Source organism: Mizuhopecten yessoensis, unplaced genomic scaffold, assembly GCF_002113885.1.
Source record: "Mizuhopecten yessoensis strain PY_sf001 unplaced genomic scaffold, ASM211388v2 scaffold716161, whole genome shotgun sequence".
In the NCBI taxonomy this organism is placed as follows: Eukaryota; Metazoa; Mollusca; class Bivalvia; order Pectinida; family Pectinidae; genus Mizuhopecten; species Mizuhopecten yessoensis.
In genome coordinates, this window is record NW_018479978.1 from 203021 (window position 1) to 216106 (window position 13086).

Below are 13086 nucleotides of genomic sequence, written 5' to 3' on the forward strand. Positions count from 1 at the left end.
AACAAATCAAATTTTAATTGAAATAAATGTATAGCAGCTATTCGGATTATCCTGTATGTGTGCAGACATTGTTTTCGGTAGTCGAGTTAAGCTGGTATAACTTCACTGATAACGAAAGAAAATGAACGACTTTATCTAGGTTAAGGTTTATCTCCGGAAAGAAATTGAAGCTTTACGTTGCCCTCCTACAAACCAACACTGCGTAAACATGGCTCGTTGGTCTAGGGGTATGATTCTCGCTTAGGGTGCGAGAGGTCCCGGGTTCGAATCCCGGACGAGCCCCACTTTTACTTTTTTTTTTGGCAACCACATAAAAACTAAGTCTTTTTAGAAATAGAGATGTAAAAAAATGAAGTTAGGTGCAATAACCTAGTATTCTTTTAAGTTAAATCATTTTTAACATTGAGAATTGTTTAATATAAATATACTTTCATTGTCGCAATAGATTACCAATGAAACAAAAAACTAAGAGATTTTAAGCTTTTTTTTTGTTAGCATGATCATTTTTGATTGACATTTGTTGATGAATTCGCTGGATCATCTTTTAGAATTCCTAATATCGTATTTGTAGCGAATAATTTACGTCACTACGTGGTTGAGTCTGCTGTCAGACTAACCCTCAAGATTTGTCGTAACCGTGAAATGCTAGCATGTCAGAATAAATTCTTTTAACGGTTTCGACCAATCTCAATGATTACCCTAACAGCGGACTCAACCAACTGACGTAAACCATTCGCTACACATACGATATAAGGAATCTAATAAAACTTTCCAGCAAATACATCAACAAGTGACAATTGAAAATGATCTTGCTTACAATATCATTATCTGTGTGTGTTTCTTTCATTGCTTATCCATTATGACAATGAAATTACATATATAATAAACATTTCTCAATGTTAAAAATGATATTGCACCTTAATTCATTTTAACAAACGATAAATACATATATTTTTCCAAAATATTTCATGAAAAAAAAATTGTGCATGAAAAAGACTTACTTTTCATGTGGTTGTGATTTTTTTTTAGTAAAAAGTGGGGCTCGTCCGGGATTCGAACCCGGGACCTCTCGCACCCTAAGCGAGAATCATACCCCTAGACCAACGAGCCATGTATACAGGCTGTTGGTTTGTAGGAAGGCAACGTAAAGGTTCAATTTCTTTCCGGAGATAAGCCTTAACCTAGATAAAGTCGTTCATTTTCTTTCGTTATCAGTGAAGTTACACCAGCTTAACTCGACTACCGAAAACAGTGTCTGCACACATACAGGATAATCCGAATAGCTGCTATATACATATTTTTTCAATTAAAATTTGTTTTGTTATTTAACCTATCATTTTTTAAACTTTGTTCGGTTTTCTCCATGCTCTTTTTTTTTTTTTTATTGTAAACTGATTATACATATCTACTTTGCAAATGATTCGTATTCGGCACATATCTCACCGAACCAGTAATTTTTCACAAAAATCAGGTTTCAATAGCTTTTCAAGCCCTTTTTAATGAAACAATGGCTATATAATTGATATATGATTTTTGGTAAAAATACGTTTCCAACTAAAGCAATGTACATTTCACTTTTTCAAGGTCAAGTTTTAGCACAAATTTTATTGAACAGGACCAGGAAGATTTTATTGCAATATTTTGAAAACGAAACAGTCGTTTAGTAAGTTAAAATAGTAAGCGAATATATTTACAGGCAAAAATGATCTAAATCATATGTGTTCACTAACAAATAAAAAGCCGTATATAGTCACAAATAAATACATCATTACAAATAAACTTTGAAATTGTTATATTTCTAACAATGAAACCGGCTCGTTGGTCTAGTGGTATGATTTTCGCTTCGGGTGCGAGAGGTCCCGGGTTCGACTCCCGGACGAGCCCAAATTTTGCTATTTTCATTCTTTTTATTAGTACATATAACTTTGACTCGTCCGGGATTCGAACACGTGACCTCTGGCACCCAAAGCGGGATTCACACTTCTGACCAACGAGCCGTTATCATAACAGAATTACACTTATGCAAAATATATCCAATGACAGGTAAAAAACAAAACAAATGTTAATTGGAAAAATAATACGTTTAACCCAAATATTCAGATACTGAACGATGCGAAAATAGAGAATAAAATAATGTGAACAGTCGTGTTTTAGTCTAGCATTTCATTGATAACGACATTTCTCCTTTTCCCAACCATTTATAAACAAAGTGTACAGATACATTTTTTTCATAAACACATATTTTTTAATGAAATATTTGGAGTAAGAGGCAATATTATCGTTTGTTAAAAGCAAAGGAAGGGATGTACAATTTTAGTATTTATTCAAATTGAATGAGTGTAAACATTGAGAAATGCTAATTATCATTTCATTGTTGTCACTTCACTTCGTAGCTTTAATGACAAATTCACGTCACTAGGACGTTGAATGCAGTTGCACTCAATCCGTAAAGTTGGCTTAAACCTTTAAAGAAGAATTCATTTTGGCATGGTTAACATAGGATACTTTTTGAAAAGAACAGTATTGGTGGTTTCTATATAAGGTTCTAGACATTTTAGACGTAGATTTTGAAGTTTTAGCCTTTACAACTTGTGTGTTCTCAATTGGGAAAATCGTGTTACGGGGCATTACTTTTTAAACATTGTGTGGATTCTTTAATATTTTTTATTGTAAACTGCATGATTGTGAAAATCATATTTGTTTATGATTCGTATTTGGGACATACCTCACTGAACCGGTAATCATACCCTTCAAGAAGAAGCCGCTTACAATCAAAAGTATGTTTCCATAGCTTTTCAAATTGGTGTAAAATGAGAGAATGGCTATGTATTTGAGCTATAACTTGTAAAAGCATATATTAATATATACGTTTCCCACTAATAGAATATACCTGTTCATTTTTTATTGTGATCATCGTCCACAATCCGATATATATTTCGTGTGATTGCCGGCATCATCCGGCAACATTCTCACGATATATAAAAAGTAGGCAGGTTAGTGGACCATAATAACCAAGTGTATAATATGTCACATAAGATAGGAAAGATGTCGGATTGGAATCTCATATGAATCTTAATTTCAAGCAGAAATTATATTGATCAGGATGAGGATAATTTGATTGCAATGCATGTATTTTGAAGACGAAATCGTCGTGTCGTATGTTAACATAGTAAACGAATATATTAACAGGCAGACATGATCTTAATCACACAAGAAATAAAAAGCCATCATCACAAATAAATATATCTTTACAAATTAACTTTGAAAATGTTATATTTTTAACAACACAATCGTCTCGTTGGTCTAGTGGAATGATTCTCGCATCGGAAACGAGACGTCCAGGGTGCGATTCCCGGACGAGCCCAAATTTTGAACTTTTTTTTAACATTAACTTCGTTAGAGGAAAAAAAAGTACATATTACTTTGATTATCGGGTTGTCCAAAACAAATAATAATTTTGAAAAAAAATATACTGGGCTCGTCCGGGATTTGAACCCGGGACCTCTCGCACCCAAAGCGAGAATCATACCCCTAGACCAACGAGCCGCTGTTACTAATACCGGTATAAAACTTCATCAGTAAAGTACATATTTTATGAACAGTTTTTAAAAACCCAGACGCATGTTAATTAAGAATATAACACCTTTTAACCTTTTATCGCAGCTATTCAGATCTTGAAGGATAAGGAAAATAATGTGAGCAATCAATGGTTTCTGGAAAATATAGTTAGCGATTGTATTCATCATGTTTCAACAAATTTTATTCATGATGTTGTATGAATTGGATCGAACAACAGGCTATGCCTATATCAGTTCTTTCTGCATGCATTTGTATAAATCAGCATATAAAAATAATATAAATTATCAGTGAAATGAAAATACTAGATCTACTACACAAGACATATGGTAAAGGGGAGATAACTCTAACTTCTTATAAAAGGTCACAAGTCAAGCTGTGCTACTTCTTGACCTCACAAGAGTAACGAGTGAGTTTTAGACATGGGCTACATTCGCGTATACCGGTTGAAACGGAACGTGTGGCGCAGAAATTTTCCACGATAAACGAACGCACTTGGACCGTTCTATAAGCAGAGCTAAAAATGCAGTTGCGGAGAACAAAAAACAATATTGTCGTCTAGTCACCAGTTTCCGCGCGTTATGTATTTCCGCGCAGCCATTTTATCAAGCTATATCTCGTAACTACGTGACCTGCTGGACACAACACAAGGATATTTTAGACGTTTGGCCATCGTCTGTAAACTGACTCAAAAATTACCCGAAGTTCGTCAGGAAAACATAAGAAATAATCACCGATTAAAAAAACACGCATAAATATGCAGTTTTGCTTAATGCACTTTTTATCTTGCTCAAAATGAACCCATACCTGAAAAAACGGTGATATATTTTATTCATGAACTGGTCTTTTTTGTAGTCTGACAAACGTACGAAAATGTCGTATGCAAATGAGGCTACATCTCCTCGACGATTTTTGTCAACTTCCGAAGAGCAAAGGAGACATTCTTATATCGATAAACAGTGTTTTCAATAAAACGTAAACCTTGTAATGCAATGAACTTCCAATTTTCACCAATTTTAAACAGAACAAAATGAGAAATAACTTACCATCAACCAAAACCGATATAAAACTGCAGAAAAAAATAATAACAGATACTATATTATAACTAAATAAATATAATAAATAAATTTATAAAATTACATGAATTTGTTCAATTTTGACATCTTGAAAAATCAATTAAAAATGTGAAATTTAAAAAAAGTTATTTTGATAATTAATTTGACGCTCAAAGATATTTTTTTGTATTCCAAACGAAGCTTTTGTTCTTGCATGTCACATTAGAGAATTTCTTTTAAGTGTAGCCGAGTTATCTTTCTTTGAACACTAAATCAAAATAGACACACGGAAACATATGACGGCTCCTTCCGACGGGAGAAATTTGTTAAAAAATGTTTGTTCTGATTATTTTTAAATACAGTTTTATGTTGCTAGTTTGTTGTTTCCATTAGTAGATTGTATACATGTTTATGACAGTCATCCGTAATTTCAACAGTTTTCTGCCGATATGAGTACGAAATCGCGGATGCTTCTTAAGTGCGCGGAAACCGGTAACCCGAGGATATATCAAGAATATTATGCCCTTCTCTCACGCGTCCACTGAATTACATAACGTATCTTAAAAACTACATGTGGCTTGACATTGTTTTAGAAAGAAATAACGCAAACTAGCAATAGTCAGCTTTTTAGTTTTGGTCAGGTACGTCTGGACCCCTCAATATACACGTGCCAAATTTTCCTGAGGTCAGCCTCGGTCCAGATCTGTACCTGTCGTTTTCTTTGCATGTGTAACCGGTTCAACCGTTTCAACCGGATACGCGAATATACCCATATTCCTTGACTAGATTCTCCCTGGAAGTTCAAAATCCACACAGAGTGACTCATAGATAGTTGAATATTAGGTTTATATAATTAAATATCATTAAAAATCTATGTCAATATTGTATGGTATATTAATATTCACATTATAATACGTTAAGAATATACTTATACAACTACTTATTGTTATGATTTAAGGGGTGAGTATATCATATTCACATTGTGTTTATAGTAAGTGCTTACTGATATTCATAACCATAAGCATGTTTGCTGTTCATGTTTACAATATTAGATTATTAGTACATTATAATATATGTTGATATAGATAATTCTAGTTATATAATCTTTTTGAGTTCAAGATAAAGTTTGAGACATTTTTATTGGTTTCATTGTCACATAGGTTACAACCATTTAGTAAAGTATGTATAGTGCGAATAATTATCATTGAATAGAGTAGCCGAGAGTACTTGTCTGTGATTGTTGTATCTGGCACAGTCAAGGAAGAAATGATAACTTGTTTCCTGTATATAACCACACTCACATGAAGCAGATTCCAAAAGATGGTCATTAAAGAGATCGAAGTTTAAGCTGCTAGCATTATTTCTAATTTGACATAGTATAATATTGATTTTTCTATCATCAGAGTTCTTTTATTTTATTTTTGAGTATCATTATTTGGTATACTATTAGTTATGTTAATTAGTTTCTTAAAGTGGGGAAGAGATTGAGCATTTAAAATATCTGGGTCTAACTGGTTGTAAAGTCGAAAGGTTGAGGGAAAGAAACTATTAAAGTAGCTCTCAGTTCTACATACCGGGGGAGGGGTTAAACTCTATTTAGTCTAAGCTGATGCCTCACATTTGTTAAATCATTAAAAAAAGGATTAACTATATCATTAAGATACTTTGGTGATATATTATGCAATATTTTATACAATTTTTTTCTTTTCTTCCACCTATCAGCTAAGGTTTCCCATCCCAATTCTTTGTACAATTTATGGTGTGATGTACCTCTACGAAGCCCTGTCACTACTCTAGCAGCATCTAGTTGGACTGATTCTAATAATAATTTTGATTCAGTGTAATTATCCCAAACTGCATTCGCATATTCTAAAATTGGTCTAATATAAGATATATACATAGTGTTAAGTGTACTTCTATCAAGTGAGGTTTTAAGACTTCTTTATATATTAATTCTTTTATATGCTGTATCATAAATATTTTGGATATGTTGACCCCATTTACCATCTTCATTAAAAGTAAGACCTAAATGTTTATGGTTAGTACTGTCGCTTAATTAGTGGTTGATTAGAGAAGAAGTTTGAAGGGTGATAAGTATATTTTTTTCCGTGTGAAGATCATAGTTTTAGTTTTGGATGCATTCAATTTTATATCTTATGCAAGTCATTAGTGAGATTTTATGGTGCTTGAATGGGATTATCAACAATATAGAGGGAGGTATCATCTGCAAAAAGTTTAATGTTACTAGTAACTATATTAGTGATGTCATTTATATAGAGAAGGAAGAGAAATGGACCAAGGACAGATCCCTGAGGCACTCCTGCACTGATACATTTAAAAGTTGACTGATGTCCTTCTGTAATAACCCTTTATTTTCTCTCGGACAAGTAGTTCTTAAACCATGCCAGTAATTTTCCTTTAATTCCATAAGTTTCTAATTTATATATTAAACCGTCATGTCAAACCCTATCAAAAGCTTTACTTACATCACAGAAGACAAATCTAACTCCTTTACCTTTATCTCAAATATTTATAATAGTGTGATATATAGATAATAATTGATTCACAGTTGAGTCACCAGGCAGGAAGCCTGACTGGTGCTCAGAAATAGTTTCAGTTGCTACAAGGTAGTTATACAGGTACTTAAAGATGATTTTTTCAATAAGTTTACTGAGGCAAGATGTAATTGAGATTGGCCTATAATTACTGACATCATTTTGAGACCCCTTTCCCTTATATATAGCATTAACATTAGCAAGTTTCCATGATGCAGGGATATGTCCTAGTTTCATCGTTTTGTTAAATAGTAATGCTAGTGGATATGATATTGAGGGTGTTAGTTTTTTAATTACTTTGGGTATAATTCCATCAGGCCCTGCTGGTTTATTATCATTTAGTAGTTCAAGTTGGTCGATAACGTCTTGTTCAAATATGTCAATACTTTCTAATTGAAAAGGATAGTTATTTACAGTAGGTGGCAGTGGGTCAAGATTAGGAGAGGATGTTGCTATTGAGGTAAAGCAATCGTTTAGTGTATTAGCTTTATCTATAGGATGTTGAAGAGATATACCGTTATGATCAAGAGGAGGAATGCTAGTTGATTTGTTATTAAAATTAGATATAGACTTAGCTATTTTCCACCATTTAGATGGGGGTAAGGATTTATCACTCAGAGATCTCTGTAGTTTTTCAAGATAATCTTTTTTCGTTTTCCTTATGATTTCAATAGTTTCGTTTCTAATATTTCTATATTTATTCCAGTGGTATTGCCTATTAGTTAATTTTGCTTTTCTATGGGTCCTATTTTTTGTCTTAGTTTTGATCTGATTTCATTATTTACCCATGGTTTATCATCTGGACGTATAGTTATTATTTATGAAGGAATATAGTTATTTATTTGTTGATTAATATTGTTGGTAAGTATTTGGTTAAATTCTTCTGTGGTACTATTTTGCGCATGTGTCATCCAGTCAATATCTCTCAGTGATCTGTTCATTTGGTCAAAATCAGCATTATCATACATTAATATAGTCTTTTTATAACACCAATGTGTATAGACAGAGTAGGAGACTGTAATATGTATAGGAGAGTGATCACTACAGAACTGAGGGCTTGTGCATGCATTTTGAATGATTCTAGTATTATTAGTAAAGACAATATCTATAGAGGTTGAACTATTAGAAGTGAATCTTGTCGGTTCATTTATTAGACATTTCAGATTATATTTAGTAAGAATTCTACTGAGATGTGAGTTAGGATGTAGATTTAACATGTCAATATTTATGTCACCTGTTAAAATGATGTCTAGTGAGGTATCAGCAGCTTTATCCAGTAAAATATCAAGTTGTGTCCAGTATTCTACATTAGATTCCGGTCTATATATACACCCTAATAAAAATCTGTGATTACCAGTATGCACTTCTATCCAAATTAGTTCGATATCATCATGCTCCAGGTCTAATCTTCTTTTAGTCTGAACAGTATTTTTTAAAAATATCAAAACACCACCCCATCCTATTTTGTCTATCTTTTCTGTATGGTTCATTTGGAAATGAGTCTAGCATAATATCACTATTGGGAATATCTGGTGCTAGATGAGTTTCTGTTAAGTGCAGCTCAAAATCAACTATATCAAGTTTGTTCCTTACAGACCTAACAATGAGATGAGTGATTTCTATATTTTGCATAGGACCAGGATTAAGCTCAATGTCATTAGCAAGAAGAAGTATTTTTTGACTTACATAGCGGATATAGCTATTATTATTAATTATGAGTATAATGTGACAATGTAGTAAGGGACACAGGTACTCTAGTTGTGTATATATAACGCAAGCATATTGGAATCTGATTATTATATACATGTATACTCCCCCATACTGCCCAGGGACCAATGCTAGGTTCTTACAATAGGTTAAGAGTGTGTTTATCATTTACCATGTACATGTGTCATAACACATGAATTATCAGTATGAGTATGGGAGTACCCGCGGCCAGGCACACGGACAGGTTCAACATGGACAAGTAATTAAAAACCTCAGTAAGTATCAAGATTGCCTGAATGCATAGACATACACGTCCTGCCCATAGATATGACATTTGTATAGCGATTGTATTTCATTGATAACGAAAGAAAATTCACGACTTTATAACTTAACAAACGAAGATAAGGTTGAAGCTTTACGTTTCCTTCCTACAAACCTACGCCTTTTATGTATGGCTCGTTGGTCTAGGGGTATGATTCTCGCTTAGGGTGCGAGAGGTCCCGGGTTCGAATCCCGGACGAGCCCCACTTTTCCTTCGTTTCCAAACCATGTACAGATACATTTTTTTTTCATAAACTCATATTTTTAATGAAATATTTGGGGGAAGAGGCAATATTAACGTTTGTTAAAAGCAAAGAAATGTATGTACAATTTTAGTATTTATTCAAATTGAATGAGTGTAAACATTGAGAAATGCTAATTAGCATTTCATTGTTGAATAGGAGACTGCTAATGAGAAGAAGAACATATAACTATATTCTTAGCATGATCATTTTTAATTGTGTTCAGAATTCTTCACTTCGTAGTTTTAATGACAAATTCACGTCACTAGAACGTTGGATGTTGTTGTACTCAATCCTTAAAGTCGGCTTAACCTTTTAAGAAGAATTCATTTTGGTATGGTTAACATGGGACACTTTTTGAAAAGAACAGTATTGGTGGTAGCCAAAACGTATCTGTCTGTAACGTTAGAGTTTATAGACAACTCATACCTTTTCCGATGTTTCTATATAAGCTTTTAGACATTTTAGACGTAGATTTTGAATGTTTAGCCTTTACAACTTGTGTGTTCTCAATCGGGAAAATCGTGTTACGGGGCATTACTTTTTCAACATTGTGTGGATTCTTTAATGTTTTATTGTAAACTGATTGTAAAAATCATATTTGTTTATGATTCGTATTTGGGACATACCTCACTGAACCGGTAATCATACCCCTTCAAGAAGAAGCCGCTTACAATCAAAAGTATGTTTCCATAGCTTTTCAAATTGGTGTAAAATGAGAGAATGGCTATGTATTTGAGCTATAACTTGTAAAAGCATATATTAATATATACGTTTCCCACTAATAGAATATACCTGTTCATTTTTTTATTGTGATCATCGTCCACAATCCGATATATATTTCGTGTGATTGCATCATCCGGCAACATTCTCAAGATATATAAAAAGTAGGCAGGTTAGTGGACCATTATAACCAAGTGTATAATATGTCACATAAGATTGGAAAGATGTCGGATTAGAATCTCATATGAATCTTAATTTCAAGCAGAAATTGTATTGATCAGGATGAGGATGATTTGATTGCAATGCATGTATTTTGAAGACGAACTCGTCGTGTCGTAGGTTAAAATAGTCAGCGATCCTAATCACACATGTTTAGTAAGAAATAAAATGTTATCGTCAAAAATAAATATATCTTTACAAATTAACTTTGAAAATGTTATATTTCTGACAATGAAACCGGCTCGTTGGTCTAGTGGTATGATTCTCGCTTCGGGTGCGAGAGGTCCCGGGGTCGACTCCCGGACGAGCCCAAGTTTTGCGCTTTTCTTTTAGCATTAATTTATTGGGGAAAAAACAAATATAACTTTGATTATCGTGCTGTCCAAAACAGATAACACTTTGGAAAAAGATATAGGGGTATTATTCTCGCTTTGGGTGCGAGAGGTCCCGTTTTTTAATCCCTTTTTATGATTCATGATAACCAGCTGAATGTATGCTCACTATGCTTCTCCGATCAGCATTTGTTCAGAGACTGTCCCCAGTTTGTTTGTTTCACGTGCGGAGGCCAGGGTCATTTCCGTAGAACCTGGAAAACTCAACCATGTGTAGAGATTCGATATAGCCAGGAATTAGGAAACCGATGTCATCAAACCGCTAATCACTTAGTACTGAATATTTCGATCTATAAATAATATAAAACCATTCTCTTATAACTGGTAAATGTCAATATATGGATATTTATACTTTAGTAAACATTATTGTTCTTTCTAGTGTAATTAATAATAGTCATGAGGATTCAAACATGAAATACACTAAATATAAGAGATACATATTACTTGGTCAATTTTTTAAACCTCACATAATTGTAAATAAATTCCATTTAACAATTATTTAGAAACTATCAATATATTTAAATTAACTAGAACCCTAGCCCAATTTACTTTAAATGTGAAGAAATCATTAATATTAGATAATAGAGAAAACTTTCTGTCAAAAGATGTATGTGTCGGTGTCCAAATCAAAATATCTGCTCTCTTACAAATTCTTTCACCAACCTGACACAATGAAATCCCGCCAAAAGTGACCAATATATGACTGACCAATAAAAACAGAAATCTATAAAAAATATCTGACCAATGAAAATAGACTATAAACAATAACACACTGGACCTTAAATAACCACTCCATGGGATATTATACAGATAAAGACAGGTATACATCACAGGTAAGGATCACACCACATGACATGTACGTCATAATATCAACACATACAAATAACATGCTGGGCACAACATAGAATATAACACAGAGTATTTAATTAATATAAAATATAATACAATATGACTGCTACATTTTTCCCTCCTGCGAAAGATGTCGTCCTCGATTAGGAGATATACTGAAGCAGTTACAATTAGCAATTCATGTAATATCAATTATACAATAGATGGACGTATATATAGACTTAAAACATAAAACAAATCTTTAGTACAAAATCGAAAGTAACAGTCCAAAATATGGAACAATGTCTAGGTAACCTTGCCCGACAAAATACTAAGGAAAGTAGCCACAACTTTTCCGTCTTGCTCCTCCAGAGTTCCTCTGTCAATTAACTCTGTTTGGAACTTTGCCCTTAATTTCCAATCAGGATCCTGCTGTTGCTGCTGCTGCTGCATCATAGAAAATTCTCCTTTCCGCATCCATGCAGGTGTCACTCTATTCCTTTGCGACCTTCAGGGTGCAACAGGTGATTCCTGTGTGATGTGTGGAGTGTCCTCTGATGTGGCTAACTCTTCCAGGCTCATCTTCAGAGACCCTGCTGGTAGTAGGTCCGGAGTCGATGTCGGATTGGACATCAGCCCCTGCTATCAGCACTTCCTCCTCCTCTGAAGATGACGAGGTTTGACCCTTCATCACATGAAGGTCCATGCCTGAGTCTGGATCTCAACTTTCTTGGAGTCGGTTTTGGTTTCCTGGGAGTCGGGATTGGTTGCCTTTGCCTGGTATCTATACATCCAATAGGCAGAAGGAGGTTTCTTTGCAATGTGCTAATCCGTTCTTATACGTTCTCTTTCCTAACTGTAAAGGCTGTCCAGTAACAATACATGGGTCCTCCTCCCACTTGTTTGTTTGTTTATGTATTTCTTCAAGGGCAAGTATCTTAACTAGCACCCTGTCACCAATGTTTAACACGGCCTCCCTGACACGGCTATCATAGTGTTTCTTCTGTCTGTTCTTAGCCTGTGCAGAGTGTTTGGCTGCTAGATCAGAAGCATACAACAGTCGTTGTCTCAAATCATCCACATATTTTGTCATAGAGCTCATGTTTGGCCCTGTTTCAATCCCAAAGGCAAGATCCACTGGTAAACGAGGATTCAATCCAAACATGAGAAAATATGGGCTTCGTCCTGTTGACACCTGACAGGTGCTGTTATATGCATGAACCAAACTGGTGACATGAGCTTTCCAGTTCTGTTTCTGGTCTGGTGAAAGTGTTCCCAGCATTCCGAGTAAAGTTCTGTTGAAAGGCTCACAGAGTCCATTCCCCATCGGATGATATGGAGTTGTATGAGATTACTCCACTCCGGTGATTTTACATAGTTCCTTCATCAGGTTACTCTCAAAGTTTGGTCGCTGGTCAGAATGGATCCTGTGAGGTAATCCGTAGTGTACAACGAAATGGTTAAAGAA

General features: G+C 34.2%; 6 non-coding genes across 6 annotated transcripts; 4 read left to right on the forward strand and 2 right to left on the reverse strand.

Annotated features, from left to right (window-relative positions):
* The first annotated feature begins 210 nt into the window (after positions 1 to 210).
* Trnap-agg lies at positions 211 to 282 on the forward strand. The gene has a single exon. It is a non-coding gene; the product is annotated as a tRNA-Pro (tRNA).
* Positions 283 to 1038: 756 nt separating this feature from the next.
* Trnap-agg lies at positions 1039 to 1110 on the reverse strand. The gene has a single exon. It is a non-coding gene; the product is annotated as a tRNA-Pro (tRNA).
* A 702-nt stretch (positions 1111 to 1812) lies between these two features.
* On the forward strand, positions 1813 to 1884 carry Trnap-cgg. The gene has a single exon. It is a non-coding gene; the product is annotated as a tRNA-Pro (tRNA).
* A 1590-nt stretch (positions 1885 to 3474) lies between these two features.
* On the reverse strand, positions 3475 to 3546 carry Trnap-ugg. The gene has a single exon. It is a non-coding gene; the product is annotated as a tRNA-Pro (tRNA).
* Positions 3547 to 9346: 5800 nt separating this feature from the next.
* Positions 9347 to 9418, forward strand: Trnap-agg. Its single transcript has one exon. It is a non-coding gene; the product is annotated as a tRNA-Pro (tRNA).
* Positions 9419 to 10637: 1219 nt separating this feature from the next.
* Positions 10638 to 10709, forward strand: Trnap-cgg. Its single transcript has one exon. It is a non-coding gene; the product is annotated as a tRNA-Pro (tRNA).
* Positions 10710 to 13086: the final 2377 nt, after the last annotated feature.